We start from the raw sequence: 22,001 nt of genomic DNA, 5'->3' as shown, positions 1-22,001 counted from the left end.
AGCTTCGTGGTATCAGCTATCTTTCGGGTGAAAGTGATGACCTGGGCGACCATAGATATGAAAGAGCCGGACTAGAAGAAAGGGTTGTCTATTAATTAGCAGGATATATGCATAAGAAGATAACTAAGGCAATTCATTCTAAGGATTCCCAGGTCACGCTCACGGCTGCTCCATAACACGCTAGTCCAAGTTATATGTTGCCAAGGGGCACTTGACTGACCTGAGGTCGTTCAAGCGGACGCCTTCGCGAGCTGTCGCTAAGACTATACACAGTGATAAAGAAGATGGAGAGCATTGTTCACAAATCCCTTGAGAAACGCGTTGTAGTTGTTGACCTGTTCTGGGAGGTACTAGACATGCTTGAAGAGTCTTCTGTGCCTGCAGTCGGTTGTAATGTTCACTGCAGAGAAGTAACTGCTAAAGTGATCAAGTTTTGCGTTTTCAAGAGGATGCACTCTTTTTTCCAGGAAAATGAACTCTGAAATGTTGGCAACTGCTCAAGTGCAGTCAGAGAGATAGAGAGCAAAACTGCTTTAAGCACCCATAAATGGAACGCTTTTTGCAGCAAGACATGTTTTTTTCTGTTTCAATGGAAGCGTTTGACGTTTAAAATAAATTTCTCGTCAAGAGTCCGATATATTAGTTGTTTTTAAAAATGGCGCAGTTCAACCAACAAATCGCCGTAAATGAACTGTACAATAAAATATATAAACAAGTTTGTCTTTCCGTGTTCATATGAAGTTCAAATATTCGAACCTAAGGAACACATGAAACAAGATTCTTTCGTTGCACAGATTCGGCCGCACGGTGTATGATAGGGTGTTCAGAACGCAGATCAATTCTTGCGGACTGACAGAGGTTTGTCGCAGATTCTGATTCATGTGCCGTGCTATAACCGCAAAACACACACACACACACACACACACACACACACACACACACACACACACACACACACACACACACACACACACACACACACACACACACACACACACACACACACACACACACACACACACACACACACACACACACACACACACACACACACACACACACACACACACACACACACACACACACACACACACACACACACACACACACACACACACACACACACACACACATATATATATATATATATATATATATATATATATATATATATATATATATATAGCAGACAAGGTTAAGAAAATAAGGGACTCGTTTTTGACAAACATATGAAGAGAGCCAACAGTCACCGAAACCAAGGTGCATAGGGGAATTTTTTAATTTTTTTTTATGTGTAGCGCTAATCAGTGGCATAATAATTAATCTATCGCTCAAAGAAGATTACCTATAATGCAGCAGAAAAACAACCATGCCGCCGATGTGATCACAACCCACGACCTCCGAATATCGCGTCCGGTGCTCTTACCAACTGAGCTACGGCAGTTTCCGCCCTCGCCGTTAGATGACGTTCCCCGTCACACTCGCGGTAATACAGGACGTGCTACGTCAGCCGCTATGGACGAGGGTGGCGCTGGTGAATACTCTCAATGTTCGTTTACACACAATAAACATAAGTACCCACGAGAGCAGCAGATTGGACAGCCGTCGCCGTAGCTCAGTTGGTATGAGCACCAGACGCGATATTCGGAGGTCGTGGGTTCGGATCCCACCGGCGGCATGGTTGTTCTTTCTGCTGATTTATAGGTAATCTTCTTTAAGCGATAGATTAAAGTATTATTATGCCACTGATTAGCGCTACACATAAAAAAATTAAAAAAATTCCCTATGCACCTTGGTTTCGGTGTCTGTTGGCTCCCTTCATATGTTTGTCAAAAACGAGTCCCTCATTTCCTTAACCTTGTCTGCTAATTGCTTAACGAGGGTCTCGGTTCCGGCAGTCTTGATACCATAGGTGGAATAAGAGGGCTCTCGCAGTTTCCGCCCTCGCCGTTAGATGACGTTCCCCGTCACACTCGCGGTAATGCAGGACGTGCTACGTCCGCCGCAATGGACGAGGGTGGCGCTGGTGAATACTCTCAATGTTCGCTTACACACATTAAATATAAATACCCACGAGAGCAGCAGATTGGACAGCCGTCGCCGTAGCTCAGTTGGTAAGAGCACCGGACGCCATATTTGGAGGTCGTGGGTTCGGATCCCACCGGCGGCATGGTTGTTTTTTCTGCTGCTTTATAGGTTATCTTTAAGCGATAGATTAATAGAAGTATTATTATGCCACTGATTAGCGCTACACTAAAAAAAATAAAAAATCTCCCTTATGCACATTGGTTTCGGTGACGGTCGGCTCCCTTCATAAGTTTATATATATTGTCACGTAGTGGTGACGGCAGTCGAAGCAGCGATGAAGACGGACGAAAGGGTCTTCTAAAAGAACTGTTTATTGGGCTGACTTGCACCCAAAATGGACTGAATCACTCGGCGGCGGCGAAGCGACAAGCGTGCTCGGCGGTCGTCGAACAGAATGCCCGCCACTGTCGGCCGTGCTCAATTTAAAGCTGATAGCGAACATTCGAGATAAAGGGCGCAAAGTTACTAGAACATTCCGGAACAACGTAGAATCAGCTTTGCCTGGCTGCGATCAATCGAGATAAATCTAGTCGCGTCTTGCGTCGCAAACAAAGCGATAAGGTGGTGTCGCGGCAGATTTGAAAAACGAACAAACACTGGAAATATTCGCGGCATTACTCCCCTCTCAAAGAAGCATCGACCCGATGCATTAAAACAAATAATGCGACTAGTAAGGGAAAAAAACGGATCTTGCGAAAATAGAGCATGGAAATGCAGCGGCCTTTAGCGCGCATAATACGGCTTCAGACGGACTACATGGACAACTTCTGGTCGTACGCGGCTTCGCTGGGATGCAGTCATTGCGTCAGGGATGACTTCATGATCCAGTTCACCCAGCCGACGAAGAACCTTGTACGGACCGAAATAGCGGCGCAAAAGCTTTTCACTCAATCCACGGCGGCGAATGGGTGTCCACACCCAGACTTGGTCTCCTGGTTTGTATTCCGCGTTGCGTCTTCGTAGGTTGTAGCGTCTGGCGTCGGACCGCTGCTGATCTTTGATCCGTAATCGGGCAAGCCTTCGAGCCTCTTCTGCGCGTTGAAGGTAGGCGGCAACGTCGACGCTCTCTTCTTCTGTAACGTTGGGCAGCATGGCGTCTAGCGTGGTCGTGGCATCCCTGCCATGGACGAGCCTAAAAGGCGTCATCTGGGTGGCCTCCTGCACTGCGGTGTTGTAGGCGAAGACGACGTAAGGCAGGATGACATCCCAGGTTTTATGTTCGGCATCGACATACATAGCGAGCATATCGGCGATGGTTTTGTTCAGGCGCTCGGTCAGTCCGTCGGTCTGCGGATGGTATGCAGTTGTCCTCCGGTGGCTGGTTTGGCTGTAGCGCAGGATGGCTTGCGTGAGTTCCGCCGTAAATGCTGTTCCTCTGTCCGTGATGAGCACATCGGGGGCGCCGTGTCGAAGAAGAATGCACTCCACGAAAAATTTGGCCACTTCTGCTGCTGTTCCGTTCGGTAGGGCTTTCGCCTCGGCGTAGCGGGTCAGGTAGTCGGTCGCTATGATGATCCACTTATTTCCAGAAGTTGATGTTGGAAAAGGGCCAAGCAAGTCCATGCCAATCTGCTGAAAGGGTCTTGCGGGAGGTTCAATGGGGTTCAGAAATCCTGCTGGTCGTGTGGGAGGAGTCTTTCGTCGCTGACAATCTCGGCATGTTTTCACATAGTGTGCGACATCGGCAGACAGTCGGGGCCAGTAATACTTGTCTTGAATGCGGCGGTGGGTGCGAGTAATCCCGAGATGTCCAGCTGTCGGCTCGTCGTGTGAAGCCTGTAGAACTTCTTCGCGGAGACAAGTAGGTACAACAAGGAGGTAGGCTGTTTTGTTCGCTGTAAAGTTCTTCTTCACAAGGACCTCATTCTGCACACAGAAAGAAGATAGTCCTCGCTTGAATGAAGCGGGGGGTGAAGAAACCTTGCCTTCCAGGTACTCGATGAGGCCTTTTAGGTTGGGGTCCGAGCGTTGCTGCTGAGCAAAAGAGCTTGCGCTGATGGGTCCCAAGAAGGCGTCCTCATCGTCGTCCAGCGGCGGTGCATCTACAGGGGCTCGTGAGAGGCAATCGGCGTCAGTGTGCTTGCGTCCGGACTTGTAAACGACGGTGATGTCAAACTCCTGGAGACGCAGACTCCATCGAGCGAGTCGGCCAGAGGGATCCTTCAAATTGGCAAGCCAGCAGAGCGCGTGGTGGTCGCTGACCACCTTGAACGGCCGTCCGTAGAGGTAGGGGCGGAATTTCGACGTAGCCCAGATGATGGCAAGGCACTCCTTCTCAGTGGTCGAATAGTTAGCCTCGGCCTTGGAAAGGGAACGGCTAGCGTATGCGATGACCTTCTCCAGCCCGTCACTTTTTTGAACGAGAACGGCGCCTAGTCCCACGCTGCTTGCGTCGGTATGAACTTCAGTATCGGCGTTTTCATCAAAATGCGCAAGGATCGGTGGGGACTGTAAACGACGCTGAAGTTCCTTGAAGGCTTCTGCTTGCGGCGCTTCCCATTTAAACGGCACGTCTGCCTTCGTCAGTTGGGTCAGGGGCACGGCGATGCGCGAAAAGTTTTTCACAAATCGTCGGTAATATGCGCATAGTCCGAGAAATCTGCGCACTGCTTTCTTATCGGCCGGCGGTTGAAACTGTTCAATAGCAGCTGTTTTCTGCGGGTCTGGGCGTACTCCTTCCTTGCTAACGATGTGGCCTAGAAACAGCAGCTCTTCGTAGGCAAAGTGGCATTTCTCTGCTTTCAAGGTTAGGCCAGACGACTTGATTGCGTCTAGTACTGTTCGAAGTCTTTTGAGGTGCTCTTCAAAGTTAGAGGCGAAGACAACGACGTCATCTAAATATACCAGACAAATCTGCCATTTCAGGCCTGCCAGCACTGTATCCATTACTCGCTGAAACGTCGCTGGTGCGGAACAGAGACCAAATGGCATCACCTTGAACTCAAACAGCCCATCCGGAGTTATGAATGCTGTCTTCTCGCGATCTCTTTCGTCGACCTCAATTTGCCAGTAGCCGCTCTTGAGGTCCATCGATGAGAAATATTTGGCGTTGCAGAGGCGGTCCAGTGTGTCGTCGATGCGGGGGAGGGGGTAGACGTCCTTCTTTGTTATGTTGTTCAAGCGGCGGTAATCCACGCAGAATCGAAGTGCGCCGTCTTTCTTTCTCACTAGAACAACCAGTGCCGCCCATGGGCTGTTTGAAGGCTGGATGACGTCGTCGCGAAGCATTTCTTCGACTTGGTCCCGGATGGCTTGTCGTTCTCGCGGAGACACACGGTAGGGGCTTTGACGGAGAGGTCGGACGTGTTGATCCGTTATAATGCGATGCTTGGCAATTGGCGTCTGTCGCACCTTCGGCGATGTCGAAAAGCACTCACTGTAGTTTTGAAGCAGATTGCGGATCTGGTCTTGTCTGTTCCGGTGCAGGGCTGGGTTGATGTCGAAAGTGGGCGAGTTCTCTTGGTCAGGCGGATCTTCTGCGGAGGGGTCGGAGAGGGCGAAGGAATCTCGTACGTCAGATATTTCGTCGTAGAAAGCAATCGTCGTTCCTCTGTTAATATGCCGGTATTCTTCGCTGAAGTTAGTCAGCAGTACTTCGGCCTGGCCATTGCGGAAATGTGCGATGCCTCTTGCGATGCTGATTCCTCGGTCTAGTAGCAACTGCATGTTCCCCTCGGTGATGGCTTCAGTGTTTATGGCTTTCGTGGCGCCTACGGTCACGATAACGCTTGAACGGAGTGGGACGCTCACTTCTTCCTCCAGGACACTTAGGGCAACGTGATTTTCCCGAGTTTTCATCGAAGCGATGGCTTCGTCCGTCGAAAGCGTGATCAGCTTGGATCGCAGGTCGATGATCGCCTCATGCTCATTAAGGAAATCCATACCCAAGATCACTTCGCGGGAGCATTGCGGTAGCACAACAAAGGTCGCAGGATAGGTATGTCCTTTGACAGTCACTCGCGCTGTGCATCGTCCTGATGGCGTAATGAGGTGGCCCCCAGCGGTGCGAATTTGTGGGCCGTCCCAAGCCGTTGTGACTTTTCTGAGCTGCGCAGCGAATGTTCCATTCATCACCGAGTAATCGGCTCCTGTGTCGACTAGAGCGGTAACTTTCCGGCCGTCGATAGTCACTTCTAGGTTGGAGGTCCTGGCTCTTGCATTGCATGTCGCTCTCGGCGTCGGGTCACGGCTTCGTCGCGTATGCGAGTCACGGGTTGGGCGTGTGGTCGAAGCTCCTCTGGGTGGCGGCGTCGATTTCAAGGTAGCTCGCGTCGTGTTCGAGGTTCTCATTGTGTGCGGCGTCGGTGCAGCGAGTGTCGGTTCTTCATGCGGCGTCGCGGGTGCAGCGTCTTCATGGGGCGTGGTCGGTGGAGGATCTTCGGCGTTTAGCTCGTGAGCAACCTCACCTCCAGAGGTTGCTGCCTTTAGTTTCCCCTAGGGGGGCTGGGCGACCTTCCTCGTACCGCGGCTGCGTAGCTGCGGCGTGGCGACGCAAAGCGCGAGGTTGACGGCGATGGTGAGCGCGAAAAGCGGTTCGGCGTGTACTCTTCTCGACGCAGGTACTCGTCGATTTCGTGCGGACGTTGTCCGAAGCGTGGTCGTGGGGCGTTAACGGCAAATCCTCGAAGACCGATACGTCGGTACGGGCAGTGACGAAGAATATGGCCGGCCTCACCGCAATGGAAGCACAACGGCCGGTTGTCGGAAGTCCTCCAGGCGTCGCATTTCCTGGGGCTTGAGCGTCGGTCATAGGCTGGGCGGGCGGGGGCTGGGAGGCGGCGTTGTGGAACGATTGGCTCATCTCGGGGAGGACGTGGGGGTTGTCGCTGGGGCTGAGCAGTACTTACTGCAGCGGCGTAGGTCATGGCCTGGGGTTCTGTGGCCATCGGGGTGCCAAGTGCCTGTTGCACTTCTTCCCGTACCACATCCATCAGAGTCGCTGCTTGTGGCTGTGGGGAAGATAGCAGTAATCGGCGTAGCTCCTCTCGGACGATTTCGCGGATAACTTCCCGCAAGCTGTCGCTGGTGGTGGCCGGCGTGTCCGAACGGATTGCACAGGCAGAGGAAGGGCGATTGTACTGCCGAGCTCGAACGTCGAGGGTATTCTCAATCGTGCGTGCTTCTTGCATAAACTCCTCGACTGTTTTTGGCGGCTGGCGGACGAGGCTTGCAAGGAGTTGTTCTTTTACGCCGCGCATTAAAAACTGAATTTTCTTTTCCTCGGTCATCCCGGGATCGGCGCGGCGAAATAGGCGCTTCATCTCCTCGACGTAACTGCGGACGGGCTCATTCGAAAGCTGGATCCTGGACTCGAGGAGTCGTTCGGCTCTTTCTTTCCTCACGACACTGGTGAATACCTTCAATAGTTCTCTCTTGAATAGCTCCCATGTCGTAAGGGACGACTCGTAGTTTTCGTACCACGTGCGTGCTTAGCCATCCAATGAGAAAAAAACGTGTCCAATCTTTGCCGCATCATCCCACTTGTTGAATGACGCCACGCGCTCAAATTGGTCCAACCATTCTTCAGGGTCTTCGCCTAGGGATCCATTGAAAGTTGGCGGCACCCGCGGCTGCTGCAGTATGATCGGTGTCGACATCTTCGGTGAGGTTGCGGTGCTCGTAGCCGCGTCTTTTCGCTGTCTGGTGCGGTCCGGCAGTTTCCCGAACTCAGGCTCCTCTCCCTGGAGACGTCGGCTGGCTCGCTGAGCTGCTGGCTCGTCCTCGGGTGCGAAGCGCTCAGGGCTGGCTTCACGACTTGAAGGGGGCGTCCGGAACATGGAAGGCTACCCCGCACCTCCACCAGATGTCACGTAGTGGTGACGGCAGTCGAAGCAGCGATGAAGACGGACGAAAGGGTCTTCTAAAAGAACTGTTTATTGGGCTGACTTGCACCCAAAATGGACTGAATCATTCGGCGGCGGCGAAGCGACAAGCGTGCTCGGCGGTCGTCGAACAGAATGCCCGCCGCTGTCGGCCGTGCTCAATTTAAAGGTGATAGCGAACATTCGAGATAAAGGGCGCAAAGTTACTAGAACATTCCGGAACAACGTAGAATCAGCTTTGCCTGGCTGCGATCAATCGAGATAAATCTAGTCGCGTCTTGCGTCGCAAACAAAGCGATAAGGTGGTGTCGCGGCAGATTTGAAAAACGAACAAACACTGGAAATATTCGCGGCAATATATATATATATATATATATATATATATATATATATATATATATATATATATATATATATATATATATATATATATATATATATACAGTAACACACACGAGAAGGTTGGGACGATAGACATCTAAAAGGCGAAGCGTGCCTCGTGTAGTGCCTCGTTCAAATAACGTTTGCCCCAACCCCAGTGGTTGTACCCTTGTGCCCTCCAAGCGGAACAGGTTTTCGCACGTATCAACACCAGTTATGCCATATTCTTGATTGCTCACGCCGGAAAAAATTAATTTAATTGCAGGTATGGGCGCGGCGCCGCCCGTCTTTACGTGGGCTTAGCGGACGACGCGCGAGATGTGTATAAAAGCGCGACTGCAGCCCCGTTAGCTCAAGCGACGTCCGCGATAGGCACGCTAGTAAGCGGCCAGTATACGGAGCTGCGAAACTGAAACGGTCTAAGAACTTTGCCACGAAGAGGTCGCCTTCCGCCGTCTGCGTTCTGGAGGCACCAGATATAGAAGCAACGCGCGAAAGGACTCCATTACTCTGTTTGCTTCAACGTCTATGTCGGGGCGGACGGAACGAGCGTGCCCATGGAATGCCATTGCTGTTGCGTAGAATACAGGCATACGGAAAGCCTGCGGACCCTGAATTATTGGTGCATCCGGAATGAGTTCCCTGAGGCGCGGGTCTAAAAAAGAGGAGGCCAGTGGCCGTGCCCGGCAATCATGCCCCCGCAAGAAATTCAGAAGGTAGCGGAGAGCAAAAAGTCGGCAACCGACGCACACCGAAGGAAAGGCGAACCCAACCCTCGAACGTCGCTGCCAGAGCGCCTCGGGTCACACCAGATCCGTTTGGCCTCCTCAGAAAAGGGAACCTAGTAGAAACCTAAATGCGCAACAAACACGATGAGAAGGCTGTCATCCGCCCCACATACAATACTCGGCCACTAAAGACCGTTTGGGCGAGGCATTGTCGTTGCAGGAACGACAGATCAAATTCGGAGGCCATCACGATCGTGCGCCCAGAATCGTGTCCCATACTAAATTTCCCACGCCATAAAAATTTTACTTGACACGAAGAATGTGAATGTTCACTCTGTGCGTGATGGGCATATGACTGCTGGGGCGCACATCTGGCCGGCTTATCACAAGAGACTTGGTCTTGCCAAAGTTGAGGGCAGCCTTAGACACCTTGCTGTTATCGCCCAAAAAGCCGAAGAGACTCGGTAAGGCTGTCCTCATTGCTCAAGTACAGAGTTATGTCATCAGCAAAAGCCGTCAGCTTACCGGCCCCAGTGCTCTGGAGAGGGAGGCTTTGAACGACATTATGTCTTATCATGGCTCTAAGACAAGGCTCGACGGTTAGCGCAAACAGTTATGGTGAGAGGGGACAACGTTCCCTAACCCTACGGGTTAGGAAAGGTAATTCTGTACTTTGAGGGTGGAACTCACCCCGGCTGCACTATCGCTACGGGGCCAATTTCTCACTTCCCACTCTCACGCCCTCCATCACACTTCCCTCAAATGGCGGTTCAGGTGTCCACAAGAAGTGAGACAGGTATTGAAAATTTCTTTCCTCAAATTCCAATGTGCTTACTGCTCTTGGTGGCAGCACGCACAACTAATATGAGAATAGCCGGGGTCCCATGCCGATAGGCGCGGAACCTTCGCCTTCAGTTTTCACTCTGAAAAATGATACACGCAACAGCAATTCGATTTATGCTGCGTTGTTTCAAGTTTCTAACTTAAAACTGGGTCAGTGAAAATACGCGAAATATTCAACAGTTTGACCGCAAAAGGTCTTCAAGCCATGTGTCGAAAAATCATCGCAAGAGCCGAAAACCCCGTATCAGACTGTCCTGATTGGCCAACTAAAGGGTTATGTAATCCCATCCATACAACCCGTGAACTAATGGTTCAGCATCCTTGAACAGGCTTTTTCGGAGTCAATTCTCAGTTGCCGAAACAGGAGATGGAAAAGGTGAGCAAGGAAAGGAAAACTTCGTAGCTTGAGGAGAATGAGACGGCGAAATGAGAAGAAAAGGCACAGTTAAATTGCACGAGACGCTAGGTGTGATTTGCAGTAGTAGTAGTAAGTGGTTTTTATGAAAATAATAATAAAAAGGAAGGAAAAGATTTTTGCTAGCCCCGGCATCTGCCATCGATACTGAAACACCTGAGCTGGGGCAGCGGAAATAAAGGATAGCAGACAGAATGGAGGAATGAAATGAAAGAGTTGAGGGGACTAGAAGAGAGGATAGGAGTGAGGTAATATTGTTATGAAGACGAAGGAGAGGGCAGTGGCGCGAGACGGAGTGCTCGCGCTAAGCCGTGAGCCATTAAATCATATCTTCATTATGTCATCATGTCGTGCTTTCCTTGGCTTGCCACCTCGTAACATATGGTGGGAGGTGCTGGGTACTCATCGTCATCCTAGTCCCTGGAGCATCGCCGCATTCTGCTCGCCTTCGTCGTCGGCCGAGGAGACCTGGGCTCCGCCGCCCGTCCCATCTATTACCTCGAACTGGCCAGAACTGACCAGCCGCTTTCCCCCGCCCCGTCCCCAGCCCCAACCACAAGACACGACAACCAGGACCTGACGTACGATGACCCGACTACGACCCGAACCAAGACGGCACCGCCGCCCAGGCTGTGCGGCGACCCCTCAACCCTTGACCTTCGGCTGTGGGCGACGGACCGCTGAACTCGAAGCTCCGGGGGCAACCGTCCACCAGATCATCTCGTTCATCTTGGTGGCAAGCCTTTCATCTTCTTCTTTCCTTGCTGGCCATGCTCATTGTCACCTCATCATTCGTAATTCAAGCAATCGATCGGGACGATCGCTCGGAGGACCGGGGTCATGTTATGAAGACGAAGAGAGGACAGTGGCGCGGGCCGGAGTGCTTGCGCTAGGCCTTGAGCCATTAAATCATATCTTCATTCTGTCATCATGTTGTGCTTTCCTTGGCTTGCCACCTCGTAACAATATACAAGCTCTATTCACACAATAAGAAATGTGTCTAGGTCGTGCGCGTTATTAGTTCATGAAAGAGCAATAAAAGCACGCGCGCAGCACTAGGTTGACTACAATCGAAGGGGGCGTCCAGTTTTTAATCGTCCAAGGTAGAACTCACGGAGCGTTCGGTCACTGCGGTCACCTGGCGGAGAGCAGACGGGACGTGAAGCACGTCGGTTCCTCTGATGCACAGTGGCCCACCAAGGTTTGCTCACTGGTGCGCGCACTGCCCAGCGCCCTATAGGCCGCAAGCATATCGCGACGAGCCTCGGCGAACGCGCCACAGTGAAGGGGCAGGTGCTATAATGTTTCAACGCACTGCTCGTCGCGATTTCCTTATGCTCCCGTCGTTCCCCGGGCCACACGCAGCCAATGCGTGCTTGGAGGATCATAACACGTTGCGACCGCGTAAGTGCGCGACAGGCGGGGATGCTGTCGATGTGCTCAGCTCCTACGATGCGTGGGTCGGGGTGCTGCTTTCGGAGATGGTCGTGGATGACCGCACGCACGTACTCCAGCGCAAGGGGCAGATTGCAGGCAGGTAGTTGATGTGCGGCGGTCGCGGGGTCGTCAGCTTCTTCGTTGCCAGCGATGCCGCAGTGACCGGGCACCCACTGTGCACGCACGGCGCATGCTCTCTGCGCGAGGCGCTCGATGCGCGAGCGAATTTCCCGCACAAGTGGGGTATCACGGCCGTTGGATTGCAGGCGGGTAAGGGCGGTGTGGGAGTCGCACAGCAGAGCGCTCCTGGGCGGCGGAGGACAGAGGGAGAGCAGTAGCTCCAACCCGAACTGGATCCTCATCGATTCCGCCGTTGTGGAGGAGCGCAGGCAGGTTGCGTGTTGCTGGATGTGAAGGTGCAGGGCGGGGATGCTAGCCGCCGCAAGAGAGAGGAGCTGTCGCGGGTCACTGAGCCGTCGGTGTACACGAGGAGATGGACCTGGAGCTCCTCGTGTATGACGGCTCTGGCCAGGTGCTGCACAGCGCAGAGTGGTGTGCTCTGCTTTCCTGCGATGCCGACGATCTATCGCTGTACCTCCGAGACGGCAGGCCAGACCGCACAGGAGCCCTAGAGGGGTGGGCCTTGAGTAAATTGCTCATACTCGAGGAGCGCCGCACCCATTCTTGAGCACGGGTGCGAGCGTATACTCTGCAGCAGCGAGCAGCCGTCCGGTGCGCGGTGAAGCCGGGCGATGTGATTCAGTGCCCTGCGCGCTGCTTGCAGCTCAAATGGCCACGCTCCTGCCTCGGCCAACGTTGCTGTGCACTGCGAGTTCTTGGGCAAGCCTAGGCACGCGCGCAGGGACTTGCGGAGCTGGAGCTCGAGGTTCTTCCAGCACGGCTTGCGCACCGTGACGGGCGGCAGCGCATAGAGCACCGCCCCCAAAGCTGCGGCATTTGACAGCCGCAGCGCGGCTTGCTGGAAGATGCCCTGGCCTCGAGCGGTGTGCTTGTGCACGGCGGCGGTGATGCTTTTCATCTGCAGACAGGCCTTGGTCGCCGCGGGGCGGAAGAAAAGGCGCCAGTCGGTGTCCAGGCCAAGATACCACACCGATTTACGCCAAGGAATCGGAGTCCTGTCCAGTGACAGTGGTGCAAGGTGCGCTTACGAGCGCAGAACGCAGGCCATGGCCACCGATTTGTCCGCGCTCAGCGACAGACCAAGGCCGCGGAAGCTGGCATCGACTGCGGTCATAGCTTTTTGAAGACACGCACGCGGAGTGCCTCGCCCGGTGGTCCCCGGCACCACAGAGCTATGTCGTCTGCATATATATGAACATGAACACATGGTGTCGGCCGCTCGTGGGGAGGGAGGGCGGCACCACCGACACGCCCACATTAAACAGAATTGGGGATAAGACAGAGCCCTGCGGCACACCCAAGTCCACCGGCTGAGGCTCGGAGAGCTCACCCTCTATTCGTACACCCAAGGTGCGCCAGCACAGGAAGCAGTGAACGTATCACAAAAGGCGCCCGCTCACACCGGCCCCCTCAAGTAGCGCGAGAATTGTAGCGCGGTGAACCTTGTCAAAAGCTCCCGAGACGTGCTGTAGCAGCACCAGCGCTACCTAGCCTGCCGCCCTGACATTATCCAGTGCTGCAACAAGGTGCGATATAGAGTCAGCCGTGCACCGCATCCAACGGAAACCCGTCTGCCGCTCGTCACATCAGCCTCCGCAACCCGCTGGTTCAGACGCTGCCACCCCATATGCTCCATGAGCTTACGTGCCGACGATATTAATGCCACTGGACGGTATCCGCTCAGCTCCGTAGGTGGGCGCCCTACCTTTCGGATGAGACAAACGACCGCGGTTCGCCAGTCCTCCGGTAGCTACCCGCTTTCCCACAGCAGGTTGATCTGCTGCAGGAGGATCTGTCGTTGCTGGGCATCCAGGTATCGCAGCAACTGGTATGTCACCTCGTCCGGTCCGGGCGCCGAGTGGCGGCGGCAGCGCTGCAGCGCATTGTTCAGTTCCTCTGCGGTGAACGTGGCATCACATGGACCTTCCAAGGCGACGGGAGAGGGACTGGCGTCGTTTCTGGGGCTCTCAGGAGCAGATATGTTAGGTGCTTTTGTGGGGCTGGGTGGCGCGAACTGGTCGGCAAACCGGTCTGCTAAAGCTGAGCTCGCTGGAGATTGCGCGGGAGGCCAGCGGTTGACGGTTTGCCTGTGGTTCGGCGATGCGCCGCAGGGTGTCAAACAGCGTCCGCGAGCTGACGTCTTCCTAGATCCTTTGGCATAGTTAAGCCCACGGCTGTGGTATAGCTTTGCGTGTCGGTGCGCTGGCGCGCCCAGGAGGTTGTAGACAGTCCAGTCGGCGGCTCTGTCAGACCGTCGCGCCCGTCGCTCTGCGCGATCTCTCTTCACACGCAGATCGAGCAGCTTCAAATCAGGTGTGGGCTGTCTTATTCTTACCTCTGGTCATTGGATGGCTGCGAGGGTACTTCGGACTAGACTTGAAAAGAAATCGGCGCCAGTGGCAGGCGCCTCTTCGACCGCACGCCTGAACTCACTCCAGTTGGTAATGGAGTAAGTGCACTGAAGAAGGATGGAAAGTTGGGCTAGTTGGTAACAGTTCATGGTGGGTGGAACAGCGCGAACAGACGATAGACGAGAAGAGAAGACACAGGCAAGCGCTGAATCGCAACTAATGACTTTATTAAGAAGAACATACATTTTATATTAAAAAAACACGTGATATATCAGGCACATAGCAATTGCATTGGCACTTTTCAATGATTATCTCGCTGAATTCAATGGTTACATCATGAAATATCTAAAAAAGAAACCTCCTTATCAACAAGAATCAATGAAGGCTGGCTCACACACTCCGCTTGTCTTTTCCGAATGAAATATGCCTCCATTATTTCCCTGGTTGTTTTTTCTGTATGGCGAAACAAAATCTTTGTTTTGGTGAATAGGGGGCGGCATTTTTTCTTTTTCTCCTGTTTTCCGCACTCTCGGCAGTGATCTTTCAGATGGGAATAACTTGAATCCGAGAGCGAATTCAAGTGTTCCCGCAACCGAATATTAATGCAACGGCCGGTTTGGCCTATGTAAACTTTCTTGCAAGAGAGTGGAAGCTCATAAACGACATAACATGCGCAATCGACCAACCGTGACCTGTGCGCCACTTGGCAATGGAACGGGCTAGCTCTATTTATATGTTCGTGGCGATTGCTAATGGCTGGGCATAGCGCACTGAACTTATACGGCGCCGAAAAAACAACGTCTGCTTCGAAACGACCAGCCACATTTTTCAAATTGTGCGCTATCTTGTGTGCATATGGAATAACAGCTAGATTCTTATGTGACCTTTCATTTTTTGGTTTCACAAATTCTGCCCTTACCATTTTTAGGTGGAACAGCCCGAACAGACGATAGACGGGAAGAGAAGACACAGACAAGTGTTGACTCGCAAGTAATGTTTTTATTAAGGACATAGATTTTATACTTAAAAAACACGTGATATATCAGGCATATAGCAATTGCATTGGTAAGGGCAGACTTTGCAAAACCAAAAAATGAAAGGTCACATAAAAATCTAGCTGTTATTCCATATGCACACAATATAGCGCACAATTTGAAAAATGTGGCTAGTCGTTTCGAAGTAGACGTTGTTTTTTCGGCGCCATATAAGTTGAGTGGGCTATGCCGAGCGATTAGCAATCGCCACGAACATATAAAAAGAGCTAGCCCGTTCCATTGCCAAGTGGCGCACAGGTCACGGTTGGTCGATTGCGCATGGTCACTCGTTTATGAGCTTCCACTCTCTTGCAACAAAGTTTACATAGGCCAAACCGGTCGTTGCATTAATATTCGGTTGCGGGAACAATTGAATTCGCTCTCGGATTCAAGTTATTCCCATCTGAAAGATGACTGCCGAGAGTGCGGAAAACAGGAGAAAAAGAAAAAATGCCGCCCCCTGGTCACCAAAACAAAGATTTTGTTTCGCCATAAAGAAAAAACAACCAGGGAAGTAATGGAGGCATATTTCATTCGGAAAAGACAAGCGGAGTGTGTTAGCCAGCCTTCCTTGATTCTTGTTGATAAGGAGGTTTCTTTTTTAGATAATTCATGATGTAACCATTGAATTCAGCGAGGTAACCTTTGAAAAGTGCCAATGCAATTGCTATGTGCCTGATATATCGCGTGTTTTGTTAATATAAAATGTATGTTCTTCTTAATAAAAACATTAGTTGCGAGTCAGCGCTTGTCTGTCTTCTCTTCTCGTCTGTCGTCTGTTCGCGTTGTTCCACCCACCATGAGGATGAAGTAAGTGCGTTTGGCGCGCGCCTCCAATGCAGTGCGTTCGATTAAGATGAATTAATGATCCGAGCCCCAGACAGATGGTGATCGGCGCCATGTTGTCTCGATCCCTCTGGATGCGAAGGCAACGTCGATGCAGGAGCCGGGTGTTCCGCGTCGCCGAAAGGTGGGCTCGCCGGTATTCAAGAGGGTGAGTGCCAGCTGCGTTGCTGCGTCGTGCAGGTCGTCTCCACGCGTGGAGTGGAGCGTATTGCCCCACGCACAAAGGCAGGCGTTAAAATCACCACAGATGATTTGGCGCGGAGCATAGCACGAAGACACAGCACGAAAACACAGCGCGTTGCACGCGACAGCTGAGCGCACATAAACACTGGACACCGACGTGTCAACACCACCGACACGCACTGTCACCACCACGCACTCCTGGGCATCGGATGTCGCCGCCGCCGATCCGACGAGGGTGTGCTGGACGTCATGTCGCACATATATAGCGCACCTTGATTTCCCGCGGCGATAAGATGTGACACAACAGGGCACTGCGGCACAGGTGGGTTCCTCGCACTTGGTGGCTGAGTTGTAGCCAATGTAGCTAGGTAGCCGCGTCTGGGGCTTCCCGTCATGTTAACGTACGTACATCTCCTGCAGCGCGATAACTTCCGCGAATCCTGTTGGATGCGAAGTCGCATTTCGGAGTACCGCTCCCCAAAAAAGCGCACGTTCCACTGCAGGATGGATGCTATGCGGGAGGGATCCCGGCAGCTAGCCATCATGATGGCTGTGCGCGAGCACCTGCTGCTTCTAAGCAAGCCCGGTATCCATCGGTGCCCTGCGGGAAAAGCGCGCTGATGCCACGCAACGCCAGCTTTAGGCGCGCGACCTCTGCATCCCGAGCGTCAGGCGGCTTGCCATGAGAAGCAGCCGCAGACTCAGGCCGCGCTGCACGGGACGCCGGGCGACCGGATCGCCGCTGCCTCTGCCGGCGCGGCCGTTGCTTCGGTTGCTGCTGCTGCTGGGGTGCTGCCCTGACGACCTGCGCATAGAAAAGCGCGCGCGGCGCCTGCTGATGTGGCTGGGCAGGAAGAGTTTCAGCCTGGACGAAGGCTCGGACAACCCTCCTGGACACCGGTGCCATGGATGTGGCCATTAAATTGACTACGTGACGCTATCGCTGCCAGTGCGGGCACGCTGGGTCCATGGCCGCGTGCCATCCTCCGCAGTTAATGCAGCGGGGATTGCTTGCGCAGGCACCTGGCTCCTGCGGCCCGCCGCAACGCGCGCATCAGGCAGGAGCTCGGCGCACCTCAGTGGCATGCGCCAGGCTGGCGCACTTGGTCCACTGCAGGGGCCGGGGACGGCAGGGGCGGACGGCGAGCCTGCGCTTGAATATGGTGATGAACGCCGGTGGTGTCGGCGCCGCAAAGTGGAGAGCGAGTGTGCTGCTCAACAGCGACGCGGAGACCATCGGCACCGTTGACGCCGCCGTCCTCTGCCGTCCTGCACCCGTCCACATCGAAGACCAGGCCAGAGCTTTGTTTCCGAGGAAGGGGCTCCTTAGTGCAGATCGGCATGCCGCGGATGACCGCTCTGGCTAGCAGGGCCTGGTGAGCATCGCTGCTCCCCGCGTCCACTGCCATCACATTCCGCCGCGTGTTTGCCCGGACGGCGAGGACGCCCGGACGGGGCCCGATCTCCTCGGCCAGCTCCCAGCCCTGTTCCCTGGTGAAGGCGGTGCCCCGGTTCGACGGTCGAAACAGCAACGTCCACACCAGGGTAGACGGGATCTCCACGGCAGCCGCGGCTCGCTCCAAGGCAGCTTTCTAACGCCGCTGCGTTTTGGTAGTGATGGTGCTTCCACGGGACCAGGCTGGCCCCAGCTTCAGCATCGCCGCTGTCTGTGGCATATTGCTGCGGCGCCGCGGAGTTGGGCGCGCTCGCTGCTAGCAGACGACGCCCCAGCCGCAGCCTGGTCTCGTGCGGCGAGATTTGGCGAGGTCGCGCCTGGTTTTCTTCCGGGTGCCGTCGCCTCAGCAGCAACAGCAGCAGCATCAGCAGCAGGCTGGAGGTGGTCTCCATGGGGTTCGTGCTGGGCAGGCCCTTCTCTTTCGAGCGTGGAGGAAGAGGGAACGGCGACAGTGAGGGGGGGGGGGGGTTGGAGCTTCCCTCTTGGCCACCGCGATGTTCCTGATGGTTTCCGTGTCCCTCTCCTCCTCGGAACCCATTGAGCGGCGCCGTTTCCAGAGGGCAGACTCGTCCATCGCGATGCAACAGTTCTCCTCGGTTGCAGGTGTCTGCGTTGAGCCCGCAGGAGCATAATCAGGGGGAGAGGGCATCACAGCTGGTTCCAGGAGTAGCCATGGCGGCGGGAGGCGCAGGGGTGGCTCGAAATGGCGGGGAGGGAGCCGCCATGGTGTCCTGCGTCTGGTGAGCAAGCGCCATGGCGTCCCTCAAGGCTAGAACGCGTGGGTGCGTCGGCGACACGTCCAAGGCCCCAATGACAGACTCGAGGTTCTCCGAGGTGGTGATGAGCGCCGCCGTCAGGCACCTCACACACAGATCAATGATCTCAGCCTTCATCCGCCGATTGGTGCTGGACGACATTGCCCTGGATGGCGCTTGTCTCCGTGAGCGTGAGCGGCCTGCTCTGCGTTGCTCATCGTCACCGCCGAACGCAGGCTGTAGCTTGATCTCGATGCCTGTGGCCTCCATGGGGAGGCCCCACAGCGCCGCGAAGCCATAGCCGAGCGCCCGAAGGAAAGGAGAGCTAAAAAACACGTCCGCTCGCTTCAAGCGCCCGCTGAGGAAACATGGAAAGTTGTTTCCATTTCAAGAAAGGAGGAAGAAGATGAGGAAAGGCGCAGAAATTGTCTCGCAAAGAGTGGGTTTGTGAAGGCGAGCGCGCTCTCCGCGCGAAGATGGCGAAGGTAGCGCGAGGCACATATAGTAGGCTGTGTATTCACCCTCCTCCGCAACTTTAGCTTTTTTCCTTCCTCACATTTTCTGCGCTTAGATAAATGAAGAATTCATTGACAAAATATTCTATAAAATGAGTCAAATTTTTTATAATATGAACGGGAAAATGGGATGCAAAAAGCTATGTCTCTTGCTCCGCCACCTGCTCGACCCAACCCACACACAAAATCCACACAACGCGACCAACTCACGAGACTTATTCACCAGTATCAGGGTACACACGCCGAGCTACTCGCTGAACAGCAAAAACGCTATCTGAGCACGTACATACAGACCCCCTTGCCCTCCTATGAGGGCCTCATCAATGAGACCCTGTACGCAGACATAGTTGATGCCGAGTTGTTGTTTGCTCTGGGTCAGCTCCGTACTACCTCCGTGGCGGGACCGGACGGAGTGTCGAACAAGACGCTCAGAAACCTAGACCCCAAGTCTGACGCGACTCTGACAGACCTAATGAACCCCTACTAGAGGGAAGGCGAGATCTCCCAGGAATGGAAGAATGCACGGGTGACCTTCATTCCCAAACCGGGAAAAAAACTCTCGATCGAGAATCTGTGGACCATATTCCTCATGTCTTGCATCGGGAACACATGGAGCACATCATCTTTAGACGAGTACAAAATTACGCGGAAGACTGCAACCTACTTCCTCCCGCAATGATTGGCTTGAAAGCTAGCCTGTCCACGCAGGACGCATTGTTCCAGTTACGAAGGACGTTCTGGACCCTCCACGCGGGACCGAGACGAACGCAGTGTTCGGCCTAGACCTTTACAAGGCCTTCGACAACGCATCGCATGAGGCCATCCTCACGAACCTCTCTAAAATAGACCCGGGAGAACGAACATTCAGTTACGTCCAATCATTCCTATTCGAGCAGACCGCAGAGCTTGAGTTAGGTGGCCTCAAATCTGAGCCCAGTCCTCTGGGAATCTGCGAAACCGAGGCACGCCACAAGGTTTGGGGCTCTCGCCCTTAATGTTTAACTTGCAACCATTACTCTACCCCCCAAACTCGCCGCCTTGTCGGGGCTGCAGCACACCTTACACGCGGACGACATCACCATGTGGGTAACCACTGCGAATGACGGCCAAACAGAGGATACCCTGCAGCAGGCCGTTGATATAATTGAAACTTACGCGTCCGGAGCGGGACTAGAATTCTCGCACATGAAATCTAAACTGCTGGTTCTTAGGGCCAACCCACGCAGTAGAAACGCAAACCTAACCCCGCCGACCCCTCTGATTGTATTTGTGCAAGGACTTCCGGTCAAGGAGATCCAAACCATAGGCACACTGGGCATGTACATACAGAACAATCGCAAACACACCGAAACAATCAAGAGGCAATAAGGCCACGTTCAATCAGACTATGCGGTTACGCATGCGAATCTCCAGGAAAAGTCGAGGCATGAAAGAGAAAGATTTATTTCGACTTGGGCAGGCTTTCGAGCTAAGCAGGGTTGTCTACTCCCTTCCACCTGCAGCTACAGCTCGCGGAAAGGAGCATGGTTGAAGCTGAAATCTGGCAGGCCTACAAGGCGGCCCTTTGGTTGCCGCATAGTACGTCCACGGAAAGGTTGCTGGTCCTTGGGTTTCGCACCACACTCTCGGAGCTGTGTGAGGCGCACCTCGTTTCCCAGCTTGTTAACCCAGCATATCCCCCTCCCCACAAATCGTTAGGAAAAGCGCCGGAAGTTCCCTGGCGCCGATGTAAACACGCTCGCTTCTGAATCCGGCAGTGCGTGCCCTCACATACACTGGTCAGTACGACACAAACTACCATAAATGTGTTGAAAGGGCCGCATATACGACCACATTCTGTGGAACTGTGCAAATGATCCGCCTCTGGCGGAGTTGATACAGCTCCCTTCTCCCGAGCGTTGGGAGGCAGTGCTGGTCAGCACGGACACTAAGATTCAAGTGCGGGCAATTGAGCGGGCCAATAAGGTCGCCGCCAGCCATGGGCTAGCGGCCATCTAGTGTGCGTCTCATGCAACCTGCTCTCGACGCAATAATTGTTTTGCAATCCAATCCAATCGATGAAATGAATTGGAAGCGGGGGTAGAAGAACACGCCGCATCTTCTTCGCCTCTTGCTAGACCCAGAACAAACTAATTCGGTGGGGCAAGGGCAGCTGAAACGATTGGTTCACAAATACCAGGGAGCGGCCGCGGACCTAATAGGGGAACTGAAGAGGAGATACCTAAACAAAACAAACACAGACAAAATGGGTTCACCTCCAGCTAACTGAGGAGCAGAGAGCGCAGGGCTAGATGAGGACATCTCGATAGCGGACGTATGGAGAGCAATGAGTAAACTAAGAACCACGTCGGCGGCGGAGGCAGATGGGGTAACCAACAAAATGCTAAGGAAACTAGATCTAATCTCGGTCAAGGCAGTCACAGACGTCTTAAATGAAATATGGAAACGAGGGAGCCTACCTTTGAAATGGAAGCATGCCACAGTGATCTTTATTCCAAAGCCCGAGAATAAACTCGAAGTGGGCAATCTCAGGCCGATATTACTAAGGTATTGCCTGGGGAAGCTGATGGAGCATGTAATAATGAACAGACTCCAGGAACACGCAGAGGAAAGGAGGTATTTTATGAAACGATGCTAGGCTTTAGGAGCAAATTCTACACGCAGGACGTCATGCTCCAGCTGAAAGCAGACATCATAGACCCGACCAACTAAGGGGGTGCTAACACTATACAGAGCGTCCACCTACATAAAGCCTTTGATAACGTCAAACATGAGGAAATACTAATTTGGCGGCAACTTCCCCTTAAAAGCTGACCTACGATTACGCTGGGGACTTTCTAACCAAAAGAACATCAGAAATAAATCTAGGAGACATCAAGTCCGAAACTTCTATGCTGGGAGACAAGCGCACAACGCAGGGCTCAGTTCTGTCTCCTTTCTTATTCAACCTGGCTTTGAAGAACCTACCGCCACTATTGATGTGCGTCGGAGGGATAAACCATGCGC

At 53.4% G+C, this 22,001-nt stretch overlaps 1 non-coding gene across 1 annotated transcript; it reads left to right on the top strand.

Annotated features, from left to right (window-relative positions):
• The first annotated feature begins 2,096 nt into the window (after positions 1–2,096).
• TRNAW-CCA (transfer RNA tryptophan (anticodon CCA)) lies at positions 2,097–2,170 on the top strand. The gene has a single exon. It is a non-coding gene; the product is annotated as a tRNA-Trp (tRNA).
• Positions 2,171–22,001: the final 19,831 nt, after the last annotated feature.

The sequence above is a fragment of the Amblyomma americanum genome, chromosome 1 (assembly GCF_052857255.1).
Source record: "Amblyomma americanum isolate KBUSLIRL-KWMA chromosome 1, ASM5285725v1, whole genome shotgun sequence".
NCBI lineage: Eukaryota > Metazoa > Arthropoda > Arachnida > Ixodida > Ixodidae > Amblyomma > Amblyomma americanum.
Note: the sequence above shows the minus strand (reverse complement) of the source record. Positions and strands in the feature narration are given on the sequence as shown.